Source organism: Callithrix jacchus, chromosome 2, assembly GCF_049354715.1.
Source record: "Callithrix jacchus isolate 240 chromosome 2, calJac240_pri, whole genome shotgun sequence".
Lineage (NCBI taxonomy): Eukaryota > Metazoa > Chordata > Mammalia > Primates > Cebidae > Callithrix > Callithrix jacchus.
In genome coordinates this window covers 41,118,271-41,140,760 of record NC_133503.1, presented here as the reverse complement: position 1 = coordinate 41,140,760, position 22,490 = coordinate 41,118,271, and the positions used below count along the sequence as shown (strand labels likewise).

At 46.0% G+C, this 22,490-nt stretch overlaps 2 protein-coding genes across 14 annotated transcripts in view; one reads left to right on the top strand and one right to left on the bottom strand.

Moving 5' to 3' along the window:
- The window catches only part of ARHGAP26 (Rho GTPase activating protein 26), a 914,282-nt gene that overhangs the window by 537,131 nt on the left and 354,661 nt on the right, over window positions 1-22,490 (bottom strand). The gene's annotated exons all lie outside the window — the stretch shown is intronic.
- FGF1 (fibroblast growth factor 1) overlaps window positions 2,628-22,490 on the top strand; it is a 107,139-nt gene continuing 87,276 nt past the window's right edge. For 3 of the 6 annotated variants that reach the window (XM_017968523.4, XM_008986790.4, XM_008986770.4), the window contains exon 1: window positions 2,628-3,023. The gene's annotated coding sequence lies outside the window, so the exon portion shown is untranslated. Of the gene's footprint in view, window positions 3,024-13,045; window positions 13,196-22,490 lie in introns of those variants that run through there. The other 3 variants (XM_035292201.3, XM_002744295.6, XM_035292202.3) reach the window with 1 other exon arrangement.

The window sequence follows — 22,490 nt, the reverse complement described above, 5'->3', positions numbered from 1 at the left end:
TCCATAGTCTGGTGAGTGTCAATATGTATATCTTTTTCCTTCTCCCCTTCCTATTGTGATTTGCTTAATATATCATTTGCTTATTATATCTACATTGCTATTTACATGGGATAAAGGTTGTTTACCCTTAAAAGTACTGTATGTGCCTTTTCTTCTCCCCTCACATGTTTCCCGCACAGAATACTTGATAGTGCTTATCATTGTTGAACTCTTACATTTATTGGATTAATTATTAAAAGTGTATCCGTATCTATTTCCCTCTCTCAACTTCCCAGAGGTAGCCATCACTGAAAATTTGATATGGAACATGCCATTTTTTGCTCACTACTTTTATATCTAGTGCCTAAAACAAGGCCTGGCATGCAAGAGGTGCTCGATGGGTATTTGAGGAATGGATGGATGAATGGATGAATAGATGGCAACCTATTATCTGTCAGCAATACCCAGCCCAGGGTATAGCAGACCTCACAAATTGTTCTTGTACCTTCTAGAACAATTTAGAAAAACAAAATATACCTACATTTAAACATTTATATTAATTTTCATCATTAAGTTTATATGGTTTCAAGATCATAATTTCTAATGTATTACAAAGTTGGAATTTAAAAATTAAACTGTAGGCCTGGCACGGTGGCTCATGCCTGTAACCCCAGCACTCTGGGAGGTTGAGGCAGGCAGATTACTTGAGGTCTGGAGTTCGAGAGAAGCCTAGCCAATATGGTGAAATTCCATCTCTACTAAAAATACAAAAATTAGCCGAGTGTGGTGGCAGACGCCTGTAATCCCAGCTACCCAGGAGGCTGAGGCAGGAGAATCGCTTGAAGCCAGGAGGCAGAGGTTGCAGTGAGCAGACATTGTGTCATTGCACTCCAGCCTGGGCAACAGATCAAGACTCTGTCTCAAAATAATAATAATAATAAATTGTAACATCATTCTTTAAGTGTACCTATTAATGTTATTATTTCTAATATTCTCTTTGATTTGCTTCCACAGTTCTGTCCCTCAGTATTCAAGAAAAGAAAGACAAAGCTGTTAAATTTAAAAATGTCTAATTAATCATTAAAAGAGGCTGAATTAAATTATTAAAGGAAGCGCCTAGTTTGGGGACTTGGAGATTTTATACTTGGGGCAATGGCACCTTAGTGAGATTTGTGAAGAGTGACAGGTATGCTTTCCTTTGATACAGTAGGGGAAAGAATGTGAACATGGACACGTGCTCAGGCAAACCAGATTTAGGAAACAGTAGCTGCAGAAATGGAGAACCTAAACACTGATTCTCTAAAAATAATCCTTGGTGTGGCTCCCATCTTTGGAAAGCCTTGAAAACCCCCATCTGGGGTAATGCAGCTAGTAACCTGCAGAGGGCAGTGTTGGATAAGCTGTTGGCTCAATCTCTCTGTCGCTTTCTCTGAGCAGTGGAAAGTGCAGTCCAGCTTGGTTAGTGGGAGCTTGGCCTGGGCGGCCCAGCCCAGTCCTCTCTGCTGCGTGTGTTTTTGCACAGTGAATTATTCACAGAAAAATGGCTCCAGTGAGAATTGTGGCCAGAGACTCCATCTTGTACCCAGAATCAGGGCCTGGGACTATAAAGAGATGAAAACCTCATTCTCTCCCCCTATAAGAACTGGATTTGGGACAGAAATCAAGGATTGAAGTTGTGGATCTGAATCAACCCTAAGGGTTTTGTTTTCCCTCTTAGGAAGCGAAAACAACAGTGAAATGTCAACGATTCACATCTTCCGAAGACAGTAGGTCAAAGTGGCCAAGAGCTCAGACAGTCGGGACTTCTCATCTCACTCTGTCCTCTCCAAAGGTTAGGCGAGGAGCCTTTCCAAACTTCAGCTTCCCTGGATATCAAATAGGAGCGATCATCCCTTCTGGTAGGGGTGTTGTAAGGATTAAATGCAAGAATGCACAAGTACTCAGCAAATGAAGGGCACTCAGCAAGAAGGGGCCCAGTAAATTACAGTGATGATGGTGAAGATGACGATACTGAATTGGCATTTTGCCAGACATGGCATTTTCTAAACTTACCATTCACATCTGAAGAGGAAGGATCAGAGGTGAAAAATCAAGCTATTTTAATGTTGTCAGTTTTACAAGCCTAGGAGTCAGAGGCAGAAACAGACCGGGTGGAAGTCAGAATCAACACGTTATGTAAGAACTTTGCTCTGTGATGCTGCCGACAGCTGCCTTCCAGGGTTGGGGCTCCCTTCCTGGTTTTGGAGGATCCCTGCATCTAAAATAGTGTGTATGATGACCGTGCGACATGACTGCCACTCAGACACTCACCTGCCTCAGACATGAAAGTAAGGACTTCGTTTGTTACATTGATCCTCTGTGAAACCCCAAAGGGTGGCAGTTGGCTAGCTGAAGAACAATGGTAAGTTGGACGCATGGCTTGGATGTACTGACAGTAAGGCTCGGTGCAAAACCCTCGGCCTTCTGCCTCACACTGGGAAAGGTAACAGGGACTAGTGCAGAGAGAGGCATGGAGAGAACTCGGATGAGATCATTGTCCTTTCACCTGGCAGCTGTCCAGCCCCCAAATAGTTTTCGTATCCAGTCCAAAAATAACATCACATGAGAGGGGGAGAAATAAATACACAGCGGTTGTCCTTGGCCTTTCTGTGGGCATACCAGGGTCAGCTGCACTCGTAGGGGCCTAAGTGCCCATGACCCACTCCGCTGCATTCCTCTCCACGATCCCTGAGGCTGGGAGACCAACCTGTTAGCAGGGTGGGTGTGGCGTGTGGTTTCACTCGGCTCTTTTCATGGGGCTCCTCTGAGCTCCATTCATACCAGAAAGGGAACAGGAGAGAGAGGACAAGTGGATCCAACAGCCTTCGCTCCAGGGGAATGAGGGCATCGCCTCCTTTTCTGGGAGGACACTCCCTTCTGATGGTGAATGGGAACTCCCTTCCTCCTGCAGCAGCCTGCCTGTAGCCGTCCTGGTAGAACAGGGTGGACACTGCAGAAGCTGTCCCTGCCCCAGGAAGAAAGCAGCCCAGAGCCAAGGCAAAGAGGTAAGTACATCTGTTTCTGCAAAGGGCTCAGATTGCTACAGACTTTCTGCTTGACTTCATGCTTGTACTCAGCATGAACGCTCCCCTCACCTCCGCCTTCCTTTTTCTCCTCCCTGATCTGGGTCTGTGGCAAGCTTGAGTCTACGTGATGAATGCTAGAGTAAAATATTCTTGTACTGCCTTCTCTCATTCAAAGGCTGGTTTACTGTCAGAAAGAACTGGGTAGGTCTAGTTCTTAGCGGGGAAGCAGGAAGTGATTCCTACTAAATGAATTATCTTTGCTGAGATCCAAGAAGACATTTACCAGGAAATCATTAGACAAATCCCATTACTGTAGACTTAAAGCTTCATTTTAAAAAGCACTGCATGAAATAGAAAACAAAGGATGCCAGCTGAGTCTTTGTTATTGGCAAAAGGGAAAAAAACACAAATGGGACACACAGAGCCTCCTTTTCTCCAACACCTCCCTTCCCCATCTCTTCCTGATTTCTTAGAACCCTGAAGAATATACTGAACAGACCCAAGAATTCCTTTCTCTGGTTGAAAACAAGAGGAATGAAATCAGGGGTTGGGGAAATTGGTCTGTACACAGACTTGAGAGACAAAGAGGAGAAACAGATTTTGCAGTCTCAGTCTCCCCTCTAATGCCTCTGCATAGCACATGCACCTATATCCATTTAGAGATATGTATAGATCCCACTATCACTTGTACACACAAACTGTTATCCTGGAAACAGTCTGCCCCTGGGCTATGCACTACACATACCCATACTAAGAAGCAGCCAACAAAATTCTGGTAGGAACGAGGTAATTACTTGAATAAGTCAGGATTCTTTTAGTAACCATGAACTGAAACCCAGTTTGAAGAGACTTGGGCAAAAAGAGATTTCGTTTTTTACTCATGTGGCTGAAAAAGCAAGGTTTTGGTACAATGGGATACAGGGCCCTAGATGATGGCATCATGAATCTGTCTTTCCATTTCTTGGCTTTGCATCCCCTGTGTCCTTCTGTTTCCAGGAAGACCTGCCCATTGCAGTGGCCAGATGGCTGCAGAAGCTCCCAGCTGACACCACACTGGCACAGCACTGTATAAGAACAGGTGCTGCCCTATCTAGTTCTAGCTAGAATCTCAAGGTCTATCACACAGAACCAATGTGGGTATTGTGCCCAGCGTTGCCATGTGCATGGAGTCATTCCCATCCCCAAAACCACATGGACTGAAAGCAATGAAGGGGTGTTTCCCCAGACATGATCAGGGTTCTCATCCAGGACTAAGGGGGCTAGATGCAGGGTGGCCGAAGTCAATGGTTGCTACTCTATACCACTTTTTTTACAAAGGTCTAGATTGAGTCAAAGCTCCTCTGATAGCAGCTCCTCCCTCTTACCTGCCACAAAAATGTATTAGTGACAGAAAATCTCATAGGAAAGGGTAATTGCTAGTGAAACAGGTGACTAAAAGACTCCATGGCATGTTATCCCTAGAGCTCTCTGAGAGTAAAAAAGATATCAGAAGGCTTGTCTGTGGCTCAGCCCCTGGACCATGAACTAGGCCCAGATCCACCTGGGCTCCCAAATTGCCCATGCTCACATCAGTCTCCCTCCCCCCCGCAACCCCCCTTGCCCAGTTCTGTCTCCCTCTCCTCTTCTGCTGTGAATGCATCTTGTCTTACAAGGGCCTGCCTTGTTCCTGCCTCCTTATGAGGCCTTATCTGGCCCTTCCAGACTTTTCTGCTGTCTCCCCTCTCTGAATCAGAGTGGGATTGCCTGTCAGGATTGCAGTTTGCTGTTGCCATGTTCTTTAAGAACTTCATGTGTCTAAGTGTCTCTCACAGTTTGAATTCTCCATTCTCGGGGAAAGTTAAGTTTCATTCCCGAGCCCTCTCTGTGGTAGTTAATACATACTAGGGGCCCAATTAAGTGCATCCAGTTAATTGACCAATAGAAAGTGAATTTTCCTAAATAGATTAGGGAGAATGGATGGATTACTTGGGGTCCTTAATTCTTTTTATTTTTGAAATGGAGTCTTGCTCTGTCACCCAGGCTGGAGTGCAGTGGCAAAATCTTGGCTCACTACAATCTCTGCTTCCTGGGTTCAAGTACTTCACCTGCCTCAGCCTTCTAAGTAGCTGGGATTACAGGCACCGGCTGCCACACCCAGATAATTTTTGTATTTTTAGTAGAGACAGAATTTTGCTGTGTTGGCCAGGCTGGTCTTGAACTCATGACCTCAGGTGATTCACCTGCCCACTTTGGTCTCCCAATGTGCAGGGATTACAGGCGTGAGCCACTGCACCCGGCCTTGGGGTCCTTAATTCTGACTTTAAAAGTAATATAATAACTATAACAAACACAGATAGTATGCTGGAGCCCCTATAGGCATCATCTTAGGTCATCTTCACAATGACCCTACAAGGCAAGTACTGCTATTATCCCATTTAACAGATGGGGAAACTGAGCCTCAAAGAAATGAGTTACTTGTCCTAAATTATACATCTAGTAAGTGGTGATGTGGGGATTTATAACCCAGGATGCCACCTTCTCATTTCCTATTTCACTAATCATTTACACACCTATCAGTAGAATTTCCTGCTGCCTGAGTTTAAAGAGCAAAGGACACAGGTGACTGGTTAGACAGCAGGAAGAAGTACATATATTTTAGACCTCTATTCTGCCACCTGGGTGCCCAGTACCTTTATTGGGTAGTTCTTACTAGACTCTACCCAGGGGTGAGGGGTCATTCCCCTGACCCAGGGCCTACAGGAATGTCAGGGATTTCACAAAAAGAGGTGCCTCTGGGACTCTGCAGAGAGTACTCTTTTTAATTAAACGAGGGTAGGGTGGTCTTTGTGGGAAATGTTGCTAGAAAGTAGGCTTTAGAATTTAAGCTTGCCCCTTGGGCTGCCAGTCAGTACACACAGCCCTGCCCTTTCTCCTACCCACCACCAGGGTGACCAAGCTGGGGCCCTCCCTCAGAGGGTGGCTGGCAAGATTTGGAAGGCAACCAAATTCTGATCTCAAAGAAAACCAATATTTTGAGAAAACAGTGGTGATTTCTTGCACCATCTGTGCCCCCACATCAAGCCACTGGACTCTCGGCTGATACCGTCATCTTTGTGCTAGCAAAACTTTTGGTTCAAGTGTATCTTGTTTCTCCGATGCACACCAGCCTATTCAGATGGCTTCATATCTTCAAAAGAGCAGATCCTATTGATTTACATCATTTATCTTTACAATACCCTGTGGCAGTGTGAAAGAGCTGGTGTTCTCACCTTCCTTCTATTGATGGCACAACTGAGGCATAGAGAGAGTAAGTTGTGTCCCAAAATTACACAGAAGGTCACAGACCGGGGATTTAAGAGCTCTGAGGTCTGTAGAATCCAAATCTGCTTGCTTCTTTAAGAGGTTATGATGGTGGGGGAAGAATACATACATACAGACAGACAGATATACATACATACAGACATACATACATACAGACAGACAGACAGACACAAATAGATAGATATAGATAAAATTATTTGGGTAAATCTTTAAGAGGAAAAAAACAACACTGGTAGATCCAAGAGAAAAACATGTTCACATAAAAACATGTCCATGAATAACATTATTCATAATAGCCAAACAGAAGAAACACCCCAAATGTTCATCAGCTGGTGAATGATGATATAAAATGTGGTGTATCCATACAATGACATATTCAGCAATAAAAAGGAAAAAAATTGGAGCACATATCAAGTGCTCCAATACGGATGAAACTTGAGGACATTACACTAAAGGAAAAAGACTCATGTTATAAGATTCCATTTATATGAAATGGCCAGAATGGGAAAATCTACAGAGACAGAAAGTAGGTGAGTGGTTGTTTAGGCCTAGTGGGAGGGGGAATGGGGAATGACTGCTAATGCATATGGGATTTTTTTGGGGGGGAGTGACAAAAATATTCTAAAATTACAGTTGTGATGGCTGTACAACTTTGTCAATATACCAAAACCACTTAAGAGTACAGTTTAAATGGATAAACTTCAGAGGGTGTGCAGTGTATCTCAATAAAGTCGTTTAAAAACCCAAACCACTGCTATTGAAATAATTAATCCAGTGATGGGGCTTTGGAAGGAAGGATATGATCTCACCTGTAAGTTCTGATAAACTTACGTCTTGTCCCATAGAGCCTGGCCACAGGCCATTCACACAACTCCAGTGGGAAGAAGATAGACGGAAAAGATAGGATCAATTCACTTCTCCCTAGAGTCTCAACCAGGAGAGTTTTTTCCCTGTTTCCTGGACAGACCATTTTAGGTTTTTGGAACCATCTCACTACTTTATTTTCACTTCTGGGTTTTAAATCATGCTTCAAAAAGTGTTTTCCATTCTAAGCTTATAAATCTTATTAACTAATGTTTTCCTGTAATGCTTCCTCTAAGGCTTATCTCCTTACATTTAAACCTCTGATTCATCAGGAATTTAAGTAAGAAGCTGGGGATCCAGATTGGGTTTTGTTGTTTGTTTCTTTTGTCATTGTTGTCAAATAGCTAGACAATTATTAAACCAGAAGTTCTTAACTTGGGGTTAAAATATGCTTGGAGCATCTTATAACTTCCTGAAATTAAATGTAAAAAAAGTGTGTGTGTGTGTGTGTGTGTGTGTGTGTGTGTGTGTGTGTGTGTGTGTTCTGGGGAATAGAGCTAGATCTTGTCAAGATTTTCAAGGGATTTTGTGACTCAGGGAAACCACTGGGCTTTCTATATTTCCTAACCTGCCTGAAGTCCAGGAAGACCAGTTGCAAATACTCCAATACACCAAAACCCAATTTAAACTGACAGGACAGTTTTTAAATCATTACAGGGGAGGCCTGAGAGATCACTTTGTTCTCTGTCACACATCAAGTGAGAGTTGCACCATCTTGGTTTGATGTTCTGCTGAGGCAGAGCATGAGAAGTCTCTCCCTGATTCCGCTTGGGTCCATAAAGCTTTATTTTGTTATTGCTGCTGCTGTTCTTTTTGAGACAGGGTTTCTCTCTGTCATCCAGGCTGGAGTGCAGTGGCATGATCTCAGCTCACTGCAACCTCTACCTTCTGGGCTCAAACGATCCTCCCACCCCAGCCTCCCAAATAGGTGGGATCATGGGCACATACCACCACACCCAGCTAATTTTTGTGGGTTTTTTTGGTAGAGAAGCAGTTCACTATGTTACCCAGACTGGGCTTGAACTCCTGGACTCAAAAAATCTGCCCGCTTCCACCTACTAAAGTGCTGGGATTACAGGCATGAGCCACCGCACCTGGCTAAGCTTTAGGTTTTTAATCATCAACTGACAAACCAGTGAAGATGGTGCACCGTTTTAGCTGACAAAACGTGGGGAGCAAAGACTTTGAGGAGGCAAGCTTCATCGCCTACAGTCCCATACATATAAGGAAATGATAAACCGAAAACCAAACTGCCATTGCAAAAAAGGTGGCAGATCCTGTGGCAGATCCTAGACCAATGTGCAAGTGCCTGCCACCACGCCCAGCCAATTTTTATATTTTTTATAGAGTCAGGGTTTCACCATGTTGGCCAGGCTGGTCTTGAACTCCTGACCTCAGGTAGGAGCCTTCCAAAGTGCTGGGATTACAGGCGTGAGCCACCACACCTGACCTAAGTAAACATTTTATGAATACAATAATTTTCAGATAGTAGTAAGTAGTATGAGGAAAAAGAAAGTGGGAGATGTAAAAGATAGTGATAAGGGGCTGATTTAGAACAGGGTGGAGGTGGCCTGAGCTGAGACAAGAATAGCAGGAAAGAGCCAGCCATGCAAATAATCTAGGGGCAGAAAAGAAATGCATAATTCCCGGCAGAGGGAACTGCAAGTGCAAAGGCCCTGAGCTAGGACCAAGCCTGGCCTGTGTGAGCAGCAGGTGGCTGGACACGGTGAGCAAGGAGGAGTATGTCAGGCATGAATTTTCAGAGGCAGGTGGTAGTGAGCTTAAATTTTGTTCCTAGTGCAAAGAAAAGACCCTGGACAGTTCTGAACAAATAAGGACCTGGTGTCCTTTACCTTTTAGCAGGATCCTTCTGAAACGAGTTGTAGAGGGTTAGGGTAGAGCAGGGAGACCAATTAGGGAGATACCCCAATAATCCAGGCAAGAAATTTGGTGCTTGGATGAACTTGACCAATGTGCAAACATCTATTATTAAGTGAAAAACAAACAAACAATTATGTAAGACATTGTGCATAGTAACGTGTTTTTACATATGCATATTCTGGGTACAAAGACAGTTTTGGGTTTTTTTCCCTGAAAGGATCTATACAGACAAAGTAAACAGTGATTACGTTTGGGGAAAAGAGGGTTAGTGAGGGTCATTTTATCCCTCTGGGTACAGTATTATGTGCATGAAGTGTTCCTTTTATGTAAAGGTATAATATTTTAAAATTTAAAAACTATGATCGAGGAAAACACAATAGAATAGGTGATAGGCAACCAATATTGGAGGAGAGGAAACCCAGCTCTCATGGGCATGACCCTTCCCAAGCATCCTTCCCTGAAGTTGCTGAAGAGTCAGGTCAACAAATGGGGCAAGTTCATGTGACTGGATTTCAGTGGGATCTTGAGGGCTGTTGGACCCAACTGCTGTCCTGCAGCTCTGGTGATGTTTGTGGCTGGCTGGTCTCCTTGAGCAACGAATACAATTTCCCGTGAATGTCTGCTGCATTTCCCACTGTCCTCTGTCAGCATGGTGCTTGCTTCACCGTGAGGCCAGGATGCCCTTCATTTAACTGCCTGATTGGGCATAAACAGAAGGAAATGTTTGCTGGAGGGAGAGAGTGGCATGCAGCATCTAATTTCTCCTGTCAGCTGATTAGGATTTGTTGTGCCTGAACAAGGTCAAATGAGATTAGAAAGAAAATGCAGTGTGTCTGGTGTGTGTCTCACAAAACCGTATCGTTTGCATAAACAGGATGAATGAAGGGGAAATTTTAAAGCAAACATTGAATGTCATTCTCAAGAATCAAGGACAAGACGCCAGGGCTTACATTCTGCCTGGAGAGAAAAAAATGTATTTACTGGGGGCATTTTGAACCCTGTTCATTTAATAATGCTCTGCTTCTTTCATGCTGGTGCAGGTAAAATGCGATAGTTATGTTTGATTTTTAGAGTCACTGAGCACAAAATAAACTGCAGAACACCGCATTCTACCTTTATCACCCTTCTAAAGCTCTTAGGAGAGGTTTAGAGCCACTTTCTGTAACAGCAGCTGCCTAAGTGCTCTGTATGGAGTCCATCTCTTAGGATGTGAAAGGAAAAGTCTCACCTCTGGCACCAGCCACAGCATTTTAGATGTGGATGACTCCGGGGCACGCCCACATCTCTGTGGATAAACCTACTAGGATTTTTTTCGTCCTCCAAACCTGACATTTTCTTCCTTTCTCAGAGGACCCCTCTGCAGTGCTAGTAGCCTCTCTTACAAGGTTTTATCAGGGCAGAAAGGGTTTTTTAAGTGGTGTAACAGCTTTGGAAGAAGACATGATTTCTGATACATGTTCTGCATAGGATCTAGCATATTGAGGATGCTTAATAAGCAGCTTCGACAGCTATTATTCCCACCTACTATTTCCAGGCACAGAGTTGCAGGGCTATTCTGAGACCAGACTTTTCAACTAGGTAATCGCAAAGTCCCTTCCTACTCTAAATAACAGTGGGCCTGAAAAGCATTCACATGATCATGTCTCCGGACTGGGAAAAATCTCAATGTATGTTATTTAAAAGGTAAATCTAGATACTACATGGAAGTTGAAATAAATATAGAAACTGAAGGATATTAAAATGAAATTTTAAAATATTTCAACATTGGGGGGAATTATATTACAGTAAATACCTTAACAAACTGAGGATTCATTATTTCCCGGTATCTGGACAGTAATATTGCCAAACACCCAATATGCAGTAAATTAGCATATGTGAGTAGCTAGGGACAATATTTGCCTAAAAGCTGTGTGTGTGTGTGTGTGTGTGTGTGTGTGTGTGTGTGTGTGTGTGTTTAAACAGAGTTTCATAACTAAAGATAATGGAGAACTAAAATAAAATAATGACTTGCATTCCCCATGGTCAAGGTACTCAAACTCACTTGGACACATCTCATTGTCATGATAATCCTTTGAGTTTGCAGGGAAGATATACATAGGAAAGTCTGATTAATTTCCACTAGGAGGGAGGGAATCTGGAGCCCTTGGACTGAATTAATTGCCCAGCAATGGCCAACCACACAGTGCAGGCAGGTTAACAGGGGGTTAACCTAAAGTAGGGAGACCTGGTTTTAGTCACAATGAGGACTTTAACTAAGGGTACCTCCTGGGTAAGACTCTGAGTCTGCATCTCTGTCCTCAGGATTTTTAGGGTGTTTTCTAACTTTCAAATCTATAATTTCACCTAGTTAAAAAGAGTTAGCATGAGTACTACATCTAGTATAATGATTCTTGAATACTTAGAAGGCCACTGTCTGAAATATGTATTTTTTTATGATTCAGAAGCCCTTTGGGACCTTGCAGATACTCAGGAAGATTAGTATGTTTTAAAGCAAATTATCAGTATCCTTTGCATGTGTAGAAGTGGTAGTTCACGAAGGTTCCAGTTAATAAGGTCTGGAGAAATCAACATTTTCTGTACATTCAAGTCCCCTTTGGGAGCTGCTGCTTATCCAAGATTGCAGTTCTGTGATGTTTGAGCCTCTAGCTCCCTAGTGCAGGACACAAGCTCCTTCTCCAAGGCTCATCCCTCCAGAAGGCACATGGATGGCTTCCCCCTACCCCCATGCTCTGTAGGGAGTATGGGGAACAAATCTCACCTCCACCCTCTCTACACCTAAGCAACTACCCAGAGGAGTTGGACTGGAGAGCATAGTTCCAGTTCTGACAGGTCGATCTGCACTTCTCTACCTGAATCATCAGGTGGGCAGGCTTGCGTGCATACATGGAAGCGTATGGAGCACACACACACTCATGTGCATGCACACACACACACACTCACTCATGCCTCCTGGGCTCAAACACCTGCATAAGCAGGAGGGACTCTTCAATTATTGGAAACTATTAATCATATTTTCATGTGGTTTCTTCAAAGACAGCTCTTGATCCATATGCGTTCAGTCCACCTATTCCCCACCTTCTAGCCAAAGAGTTATTTGTCCAGACAGCTCCCTCCCTTCCTTAGCCTGTCCTGGCCAGAAGTATAAAAAGGATGTCCATGGTCCATTGAAGAATTCCCCACCCCTGAAGTTGAGCTCACCTGAGGATTCATCTCATCCAACAGGGACAGAGTTGAAAAGTAGAGAGGGAGGACAAAGGGTCCTCTCTGCAGCCCCTCCCTAGTCCCAACCTGGATGGCCTTTGCCTCAACTGACTTTGCAAAATGTAGGGCTTGGCTCTGGGGATGACACACACACACACACACACTGCCACACACAGACACCTACACCGCATGCAGGGATGCCAGATGACAGAACAGAAAAGGCCTCCCTTTCATCCAGCAGCCTTCTGACTCCAGAGGAGAGTCTCCGAGCCACGACCTGCTGTTTCCCTGACGACTCAGGCCTCAAAATAAACAGGATTCTGCTCAGACGGGCCAATAGTCCATTCGGCTCAGACATTTGCCCCAAGACAAACCACGTTAAAATAACACCCAGGGTAGCTGCTGCCACTGTCTGCTGTCTCTACCTTCCTCCCGGCTGGCTAACAGCTCTGTGTTCCTGGGCCTGCTGCTGGCTGTTCAGAGTTGGGGGTTGCTTAGAGCTGTGTGCATCCCTGAGAGTGGGGTGGGGGTGGGTGGTTTTCTAAAGGCAGGTCCCCTCTGCTGATAAACCAGGGCCTGAGATAGACCTAAAGGCTGACATTCTTGACTCCCCCAGCCTGTCCCCGATTTCCCACACAGCCCTAGGGACTGGTAGCCAGCTCTGTGGCATGGTATCTGGAGGCGGGCCAGCAACCTGATGTGCATGCCACGGCCCGTCCCTCTCCCCACTCAGAGCTGCAGTAGCCTGGAGGTTCAGAGAGCTGGCTTGGGGCTGCTAGGGAGGCAGCCGCAGCACGGTGACAGTGACAAACGCAGAGCAGAAGACACCCAGTGGATTGTTTCCCCTGGGACAGCACCGAGCAAGTGTGGAGAGAGGTACAGCCCTCGGCCTACAAGCTCTTTAGGTAAGAATCAGGGCATCTGATCTGGGAAACAGAGCAGGTTATGGCTGAGGGTGTATGTCTTCATCTGTCTGTCTGTCTGTCTGTCTGTTCAGGTGCAAATGCAATGTTACTCGGAGAGGAAAGAAAATGTTTTAAGCAGATAGCGTTGGAACCAGGATTCTTGCAAGTGAACCCAAAAAGCTCACCTCTGGCTGGGTTTAAACCATGGTGCAGACTGCTCTGGGGGAAGGGTGTGCTGATGTCACAGACATGTAAAAATAGCACTTTTAGTTTAGAGACTGCAAAAATACAAATGTACCATGCCGCCACATTATCTCCATTCCTCCAGTGCCGGCCTGACACTGGCCCTGAAGCAGGGCTGGCGGGGGCAGGAATCTCTCATTTACTAAAGAGCTGGATTCGGCCCCTGCGGTTAGGCAGAAGCCGAAAGCTGTGGTGAGTCTGGCCGTGGTGAGTGCGGCTAGCATGATCTTGCTGTGTCACACTAGCTCTTGAGAAGCGTGGATACTCAGCTGCCTTGGAAAAGCTGTCTACATGGCGGGCAGCTTAGATTTTATTAACCTTTTGATATAAAAGTCAGGCTGACGTTTAGGATCATCTGGTCATGTCCGTTTAGGGTTTCAGTAAGGTGATATTCCCATGGCCCGTGGTCATTCGGATTTCTTCTTTGCTTCCCTTCTGATCATCCTGGAATATCATACCCTCATTTCAGTACCCCTCCAATGGGCACCAGGAGAGGAGGAGTCAGAATGGACAGATTCTCTGGCACATACAGTATCCACACCCACATCGCAATTACATGTCGATGGTATGCAAGGCTGCTGCAGAGGCACCCTTCAGAAATTCAGCCCTCCAGATCCTGGGATGGGAATTTCAGGCATTTAATCAAGTACCGGCTCTTCAGAGACCCAAGGGAGATGCCCTCAGGCCCAGGAGCTCACTCTGCCTCAGCAGAATTCAAACACTGTTATTCTCCAGCTATTTTACATCAACTTCCCCCCTTCTCCTCCCACACCCCGCATTCGCCTCCCTCCTTTCTGTACGGGTGACCAGCACTTTTCCTTTCATTCTCTACAGGGATGCTATTGTTTACGAGTTAGCTCCCCGACCCAGTGGGAGGACATGAGCATCCTGGCAGAGGGTGAGCCAGGCTGCCTCTCTGTCAGCTCTGTGTGACAATGAGCCAGCAGCAGTGGCATCAGGGCTGAAAAAAAGTGGGCCTCACTCTGGGAAGTGGTGTCTAGTGAAGGGTGGCCAGCAGTTTACCGGAGCTGTTTGTCAGTGTGGATCACTGAGGATTTTGGTGGAGACTCTGATTCACAGTCACAAATTCCCTCTTCCTTTGTTTTCTTTGTGTTGGTCATTGAGGGCTTCCGAGGAAAGTCCCTTCTTCAGATGTAGATCTGAAGGCAAGATCACCGGTTTGCTTTTGGCAGAGCGACTCAGAGAGACTTTCCTCTGTTGCCCCTGCCTTTGTTAGTATAAATAAATGGGTTTGCAAATGAAGCATGTAATCCAAAGGAAAGTTAGTATGCAAAACATTAGGAGAAAATACAATGAGTTTCTTTTAAACTCTCTCTCAAATCTATTGTTTACATATGACTTGACTGGTTCTGCAAAGGATTTAAGAAAACCGTATCTGGTTAAGTGGTTTGACTTTACAGGTGAGTAGCACCAGCCACAACAATAACACACTCAGTGGAGATGACGGGCAGACATCCATGTGCTGTATCTACATCGAAGGGACATCTCATCTTGGGACAGTGTGGCTGCTCACTTAGGTGACCTGCATTCTGTGGACCACACATAAACTATTAAGGATCTTGGGACTGCTGTTGCGGGAAAGATATCTGGACCCCAAGAGAGGGTTCTTGGATCTCGAGCAAGAAAGAAGCCAGGGCGAGTCCACAGGGCAAAGCAAAAGCAAGTTAATTAAGAAAGTCAAGTGGTGAAAGCACAGCTACTCCATAGACAGAGTAGAGTTCCCGAAAGTAAGAGGAGGAATGTGTCCGCCCGAGGTACAGTGCTCGTATACATAGGCTTTAAGAAAGATCATGGGGAGATGTGTTCTGCTACAACGGTTTGTGATAAAGGATTAATTTTCTTAATTATTATATTTTGCAAGAATCCATATTATTATCTTTGAAGCAAAATTAGGAATGCCTTTGTTCCCAAAATATCGGGCTATCTGGACACTCCCAAGTCTGGGTCTATCAGGAAACATTATCAATCTATTCCCTAATGCCTAACTCTCTGAGAATGCAGCTCAGCAAGCCCAGCCTCATTTTCCTAGCCCTCACTCAAGATGGAGTTGCTCTGGGTCGAACGCCTCTGACGCTGTCAGCCGGTGTGCTAGCTGCCAGGGGTTAGGTATTGTGCAGAGTGGAAGACACACCCATTTCCACCTATTTCCACCTTGTTCAATAAGCATTGCATGGCTCATGCAGTATCCCTTGATTTAAGTCGCTGGAAAAATAATCTGAAGTTGTTTGTGCCTTAGGCATACCATGCTTTAGGTAAATATAACATCTATACATGACATGTAAGTTGTGGGTGAGAACACTTTTTCTGAAGAAAGGATTCCCTAATCAACAAATGTTTAAGTATAAACAAGGTGTCCCATCTTGAGATATGACCGGATTCAGCCCAAACAACCACAGAGAAGGGAGGGGACCGATTGGTGGGCAGGTAACAGAGAAGGGTCTGGGCTGGCATGTTCAACTCAGCTGAAAGACAAGAAAAGGAGTCCAAGATACAGGAACAAGAACAAGCCTCTGGGCCAGTGGCCAACAGGGAGAGAAGGAGAGGGAAGGAGTAGCAGTTCTTTTTATTATTAAATGCACCATGGTTTAAACCCAGCCAGAGTGAGCATCCCAAGATGCTCACTTGCACAAAAATGCTGGTGCCAATACTATCTGCTTAAAATATTTCTCTGCCTTTAACTTTTCCCTTGTTTTCCCCTTTTCTTTTTAATAACTAAATTATACTGCTTAAGAGAGGGAGCATAACACAGTAGCTAAGTATGTAGATTCTGCAGCTGGGCTGCCTGGGATCCAAATTCTGCCACCTATTAGTCCTGTGACCTGTGACCTATTAATCCTTGGCCTTCGGTTTCCTCATCTGTAAAGTGGGGGTAATAAAGTACCGACCTTGTTATGTAAGGGATCAAATGACTAATGCCCTTAACAGCACAGGGTCTAGCTCATAGTGAGTACTATGTATTTGCTATTATTATTATTATTTAAAGGTGAGTTCTGAAAAGGCTGCTTTGGACAGGTGTGATGGCTCATATCTGTAATCCTAACACTTTGGGAGGCCGAGGCAGGCAGATCACCTGAGGTTAGGAGTTTGAGACCAGCCTGCCCAACATGGTGAAACCCCATCTCTACTAAAAATACAAAATTACCTGGGCGTGGTGGCATGCACCTGTAATCCCAGCTACTTGGGAGGCTGAGGCAGGAGAATCGCTTGAACCTCAGAGGCAGAGGTTGCAGTGAGCCAATATCGTGCCATTGCCCTCCAGCCTGGGTGACAAGAATGAAACACTACCTCAAAAAAGAATAGAAAGAGGAGAAAAGACTGCTTACAAGTCCATTTGTTCCAAAGCCCACAGTGACACTCTATGGGTGACCCTTGGTGCCACTGCTTGGGCAGCTTGGAGGCATGTTTGCTTCGGCCTGGAGGTTTGTTCACATGTATGAGCATTCAGAAATAGAGGAGCTTATGGACTGCTCCCCAACATTTCGTGAGCCCTTCCTGTGTCCAAGCACTGTGCTTGGCTATAAGTCAAGCTTACACTCAATACTCATGACAACCCTGCATATAATAGTAGGGGCTGTTATAGATGCAGGAATTGAGGCTAGGTGGGTGGGTGTTTGGCTAAGGTCACACAGCTACCAAGCGTCAGAGCCAAGCTTCATACCTGGGCTGTCCAGCGAGCCCATGCTCCTCACTGGTAGGCTGGGGTTTGGGGGAATTTTGAGAGGTGGACTGAGAGGCACATGGAGCTTGGTGACAGGAATTCAGCACCAGATGATATTGAAAGACCCTAGAAAATAAGCCAGGATTTGGAAACTGCTAAGAGATGGCAGGACCTTAGCTTGGACCATAGGTAGAATCTCAACCTTGAGGACCAGTAGCCTCTGGACTGGGTCTTTGGGGGTAAGACATGAACGCAGGCACTGGGGAACAGTGGAGCTGAGGTTTTTCTGAACCAGGTAGTGGATGGTGACCAAGAACCAAATAAATGGTGCCTAACAACAGAGGCCTAGGTACAGCAAGCGCGCTGGCCAGGGTGCCTTACAATCCACAAGCCTAAGGCCAGAGGTCATCTTGAGCCAAACCAAAGGTCAAGATTAGGTAACTTCAGCTGTGGGGAGAGGAAGAATGCATAGTCCAAAACTAAGTATCTGAGCACAGTAAAATTTACAGTAATGAAAACACTTTGATTTGCCAATGTGATCTCTCTAAATAGTAACTTTAAAATGTGGCTTAGAGAGATTTGTTTTATACATAATTGCTCAAGACCACCTCCTGACTTTGTCCAGGGAATGCTGGTGATGAGAACAGGTGTGAGGGGCGTGCCTACCTTGCACCAGGGCTATGTCGACATGGGGATTACTCATGGGCATGACTCATCTCTGCTCCTCCAGCACCTGTGGTCTTTTCCACGGGTTTTCAAATTTTAACGTGCATAAGAATCACAGGGGAGCTTCTTTAAAAATCAGGTTCCTGGGTATTCCCCACAATTTTGAATCAGTGGCTTCATGAGGGGCCCAGGATTCTGCATTTTCTGGGTGAGGCTTAGGTAATTTTGATGCCTTTGGTCCACAGACCACAATTAAAGAAGCTCAGGTCTGGCCACTGCTCGGCTTCCTTTCTCGTTGTCACTATGAGAGGGAACACAGAGTTGTGCGGACTCAGTCATGGCAACTACCCTCTTTCCTGTCATCACTTCTTCCTGAATTACCTGGTGAGACCGCCCCTATTAGAATAACGGTAACAACACATTGGGTGCATATTGAGTTATTACATCCCGGGTACAGTGCGAAGCCCTCTGCTTAGGCTATTCTCTCATTTAATTTTCACAACAGTCCCAAGTGAGGTATTACTATGACCCATATTTTATAAGCAATGAAGAAGCCTCACTGTTAGTAAGTGGCTGAGTGGGGATTTGAACTCAGAACTAGCAGATTACCAGAGCCCAGATGTGTAACTAACTATTAGGCTATTCAATGAGAGTAGTTGCAGCTCCTGTCAGTACGAACCCTCCTTTCTCATTCTTGGATGGAGTGTCTTTCTCCAGTTCCCATTCCTGTAATGCCCACCCTATTCCCAGACTCCTGTGTCATTTCTTCAGAAGCTGTGTCCCGTGTTTTCTTATTTTTATGTCATTGAATGAGTTGAAGAGAGCTGAGGCAATGAACATGTGGAGGTAGGTGTTAGGGTTGAATTGTGTCCACCCCTAAGTTCATGTGATGAAATTCACCCTCTATCCCCTCTTACCTGAGAATGCGACCTTATTTTGGAGATAGGATATTTGCAGAGATAATCAAGTTTAAAATGAAGTCATTAGGGTGGGTCCTACTCTGCTATAACCGGTATCCTTACGAGAAAGGATAATTTGCATACAGAGACATGCATAGAGAGAAGACAAAATGAGTAGACCTAGGAAGAAGACAGCCATCTACTAGCCAAAGAGAGAGGCCTGGAACAGGTCCTTCCTTCATAGCCTCAGAAGGAACCCACCTTGCTGACACCTTGATCTTGGACTTCCAGCCTCCAGCACTGTGAGAGAGTAACTCTCTGGTTTCTGTTGTTTCAGCCACCTGGCCTGTGGTGCTTGTTACAGAAACCATAACAGACTAATCCTGTAGGAAGCCAGATTCCTAGTTTCTCTCACTAGGCCGTGGCTCTGGGGTGATCTGGATGAAGGCCTACACATCATGCAAAGGTTTGGCAACTTGGGAGCAACAAGTAGGCCCAAGGCCCAAGAGGGAAGGAATGAATAGAAAGAGTGAATAGGGAGGAAGGAAGCGAATGTAAAGAAAATAAGAGAAGGGAGGCAGGAGGAAAAGAAGAGCGGAGAGAGGATTGGGATGGGCCTACTGAGGGCCACCTCAGGTTCGCTGAGCTCAGCATGGATGCCTCCCTTGTGCCAGGGGGCATGCAAGACACTGGGCTGCAGCAGTGCCTGAGACCAACAGCCCCCACCTTCGTGAAAGTCAGAGGCTAGATGCGGGTACAGACATCAATCAAGCAGCAACTCTACCGAGTGGTCCTGAAAAAGCACATGGAGCTTGAACCCATCAGGGGCTCCAGGAAAGCTTCCTTAAGGAGGTGAGGCTTGGATTGAGATCTGATGGATCAGCAGGTTTCAACTGGTGAGGGCAGAGTGTTTCAGGTGGCAGGGGGAGGAGCATGCGCAAAGGCAACCTTGAAATACTCTGGCGATGTGAGGAAGCCTGGCATTGCCAAGGAGCAGGAGGAAGTCCAGTGTGGCTGAGTGCAGGGGTGAATGAGTGAGCCAGAACCCAGGAAGCAGGGAGGCTCAGACTGTGCAGCCACACTGAGGATTTAGTTCCTTAAGCTGTGAGCCCTAGAAAGCCAGGGGAGAAAGTGATCCTATGTAGGGCAGTCTCTTATTTCAGCGAAGGGAATGATGGGCTAGAGAGGCAGATGGTGAGGTTCAGCAGTGGGTCAGCCCTGGAGAGAGACGTCAGGCTTTCTGAGCTCGCACATCCAAGGTGGGCTGCACGGCCATTAGGGAGTGAAGTTCCAGGGCACTCCTCAGAGTGTTTTAGCCATAGTCCTTCCTCAACAGAGTATGCTCTAGGCATTTGCAATGGCTCCACTGGTAAGGGTCTGAATAGGGACTCTGCTGTCAGCCTGACTTATTAGTAAGCTGGGCAGCCGGGCCAGGCTCAGACTGCAGTGGATTAGGCAGCTCCTTCTTTGGCATCCTTTGAAGGACACAGAAAGGTCTTGTAAATCTAGCCTCTCCTTTGCCTGCCTGTATCTTGCCTGAAGTTGCAGGAGCAAGGTTGCATTCAAGAGGTGAATTATTCAGCAGGGACTGTAGAGAATGGCAGAGATTCAAGTTGTGAGGGAGGAAGAGGAGGAGCCAGGAAGTCCAGGTGGACCCCCTGAGGGTACCAGGGGAGAGAATGGGTGGAGACAAGCCTGAAAAGGGGCAGAGGGCGCTGAAAGGAGGAATACAGAGGACCCGAAGCCCAATTTGCCTTATTCATGATGTCACCAAGAAACAGCCAGATGGGATGGGGCTGTGGGAGAGGGACAGTCCCAGCCTGGTGTTCGCAGCCTTGCAGGTGCCTGAACGCCTCCGCTCCGAGGCAACTCCCATTGCTGGGGAGCTTCTCAGCTGTTGTCAGCATGATCCGTATGTTAAAAAGTCTGCATATAAAACTGAACGCCATATCCTTACCACATACCCCGTCAGCCACAAAAAGAATTCCCTTCACTTCAATTTGAGCAGAGGGACTGAATTTGGCTTAGCAGGGATGAGTTCCTGAAGCACGCTATAAGGGAGAGTGGTGATTTTCAGGAAGGTGAGAAAGTAGATGGGAGGCCTCTTGGGGGGCCAAGATCCCTCTGACTCCCACTTCTCCTCCACCCATCCAGCCCCTGGACTCCTGTCTGTTTCTCTGCTGTTCTAGGCCCTTTTCTGACTCTCAGACTTTGTAACTGCTGTTTCATCTGCCTGGAATGCCTTGCCCCAGTTCTTCAGGTAGCAGGCCTCTTTTCACCCCTCAGGCCCTGCCTCTCGTCAGTTCCTCCAAAAGGCTTCCCTGTTTCTCCCCTCTGACCTCTCCTTCCTTCATGCCGCTTACCCCAATTCATACTTATCTTGTCAATTTTTAAAAAAGCTTGCCATTTCCCATGCTCCCCCTTAGAATATAAGCCTCATGAGGGCAGGAACAAGACCTTGTCTGTTTTGTTCCCTGCTACATCCTCAGTGAATAGGACAGAGCCTTGCCACAGAGTAGATGCTCAAATATCAGTCTAATGAATGACCGAGTGAATCACTAAATGTTGGGAGTGTGAAAGCCAAGACTCGGGACAGCAATGGGACCTCCTACCTGCTGTCGCCCCTTCTAGCTCTGGAATGAGGCCAGACACATCTGAAAGTAAAGCTGAGAAGTTTGTTATCAACAGCCTCTCCTCCTAACTCAGGTGGGCTGGCCTCTTGCAGTTTCCAGGACCCCCATGCTATGTGTCGCTGCTCCGGCTCAGTCAGCTTAGTGTCATCTCTGCAGAGAACTCACTTTGGAAGCCTGGAAAAATCCACCCTAGTGGTATTATTCATGCTTGGAGATGAATAACTTCTTTTGGCGGATGGGCATCAAAGGCAAACAAGTGATGTCAGGCACCCAGAAGGGAGACGGATCCAGCATGTTCAGCCCTCGCACCCATGGAGACCGACAATGCAGCTCACTCTGCCTTCCTCATCAGTCTGATGGGGTCACAGAAGCAGTTTGCATTGATTAATCAACGTGTGCAAAGTGCTGCACCAGTTCCTTTAAGGACATAAAGAGCTTCTAGAAAACGAGACTTGTCTTATCCTTCCTCAGAATATCTATCAGAATTAAGAAACAGCAACTAAAGGAAAGCTGTGAATGAACACTCCAGAGTTGCTCCCTGGAGTCTATGCAGAGCAAGTTCCGCAGCCCAGAGAGGAGAGCCGCTGCCTGGGCCAGTCCAGGCTTTTTGCAGTTGGCTGCATTGCCTTTGGTGATAAGGTGGCGTTTAAGTTACAGGAGCAAAACATTCCTCCTTGAGCCTTGATGGGTTCTTTATTTTTGAAGTAAGAATGGAGATCTTTCTAATTGGCAGAAATGCAGGGTGACTTCAGAATGGTGTCTTTCAAATGAGAGTTTCTTTCCAAGGACGAACTCTTCACTCAGTTGGTCACATGAAGCTCACTGCCATTCTCCCAGGCTGGTCCTGGGATATCTTAGTTGGAGGCGTGCAAAGCAGAGCCCTAAGCTTCTTGGAAAGCGAGCTGACACAGAAGAAGACAGGAACACTTCTGACAGTTCTGACCCATCTCTCGTTAACCTTTCCCTATTTCAGAGCCACGGCCTGTGGCACTCGTAGGCTTAGGGTAGCATGCGGTCAAGAGCATGAACCCTGGAGTGGGGTGTCTGGGTGTGAATTCTGGATCTAACACGCAATAGCTGTGGGACCCTGGTCAAGTTACACAACCTCTTTGAGTCCATAAAATAGAAATAATAGCAGCAGTTCCATCCTAGGGTTGTCGATGGGAAGATGTGAG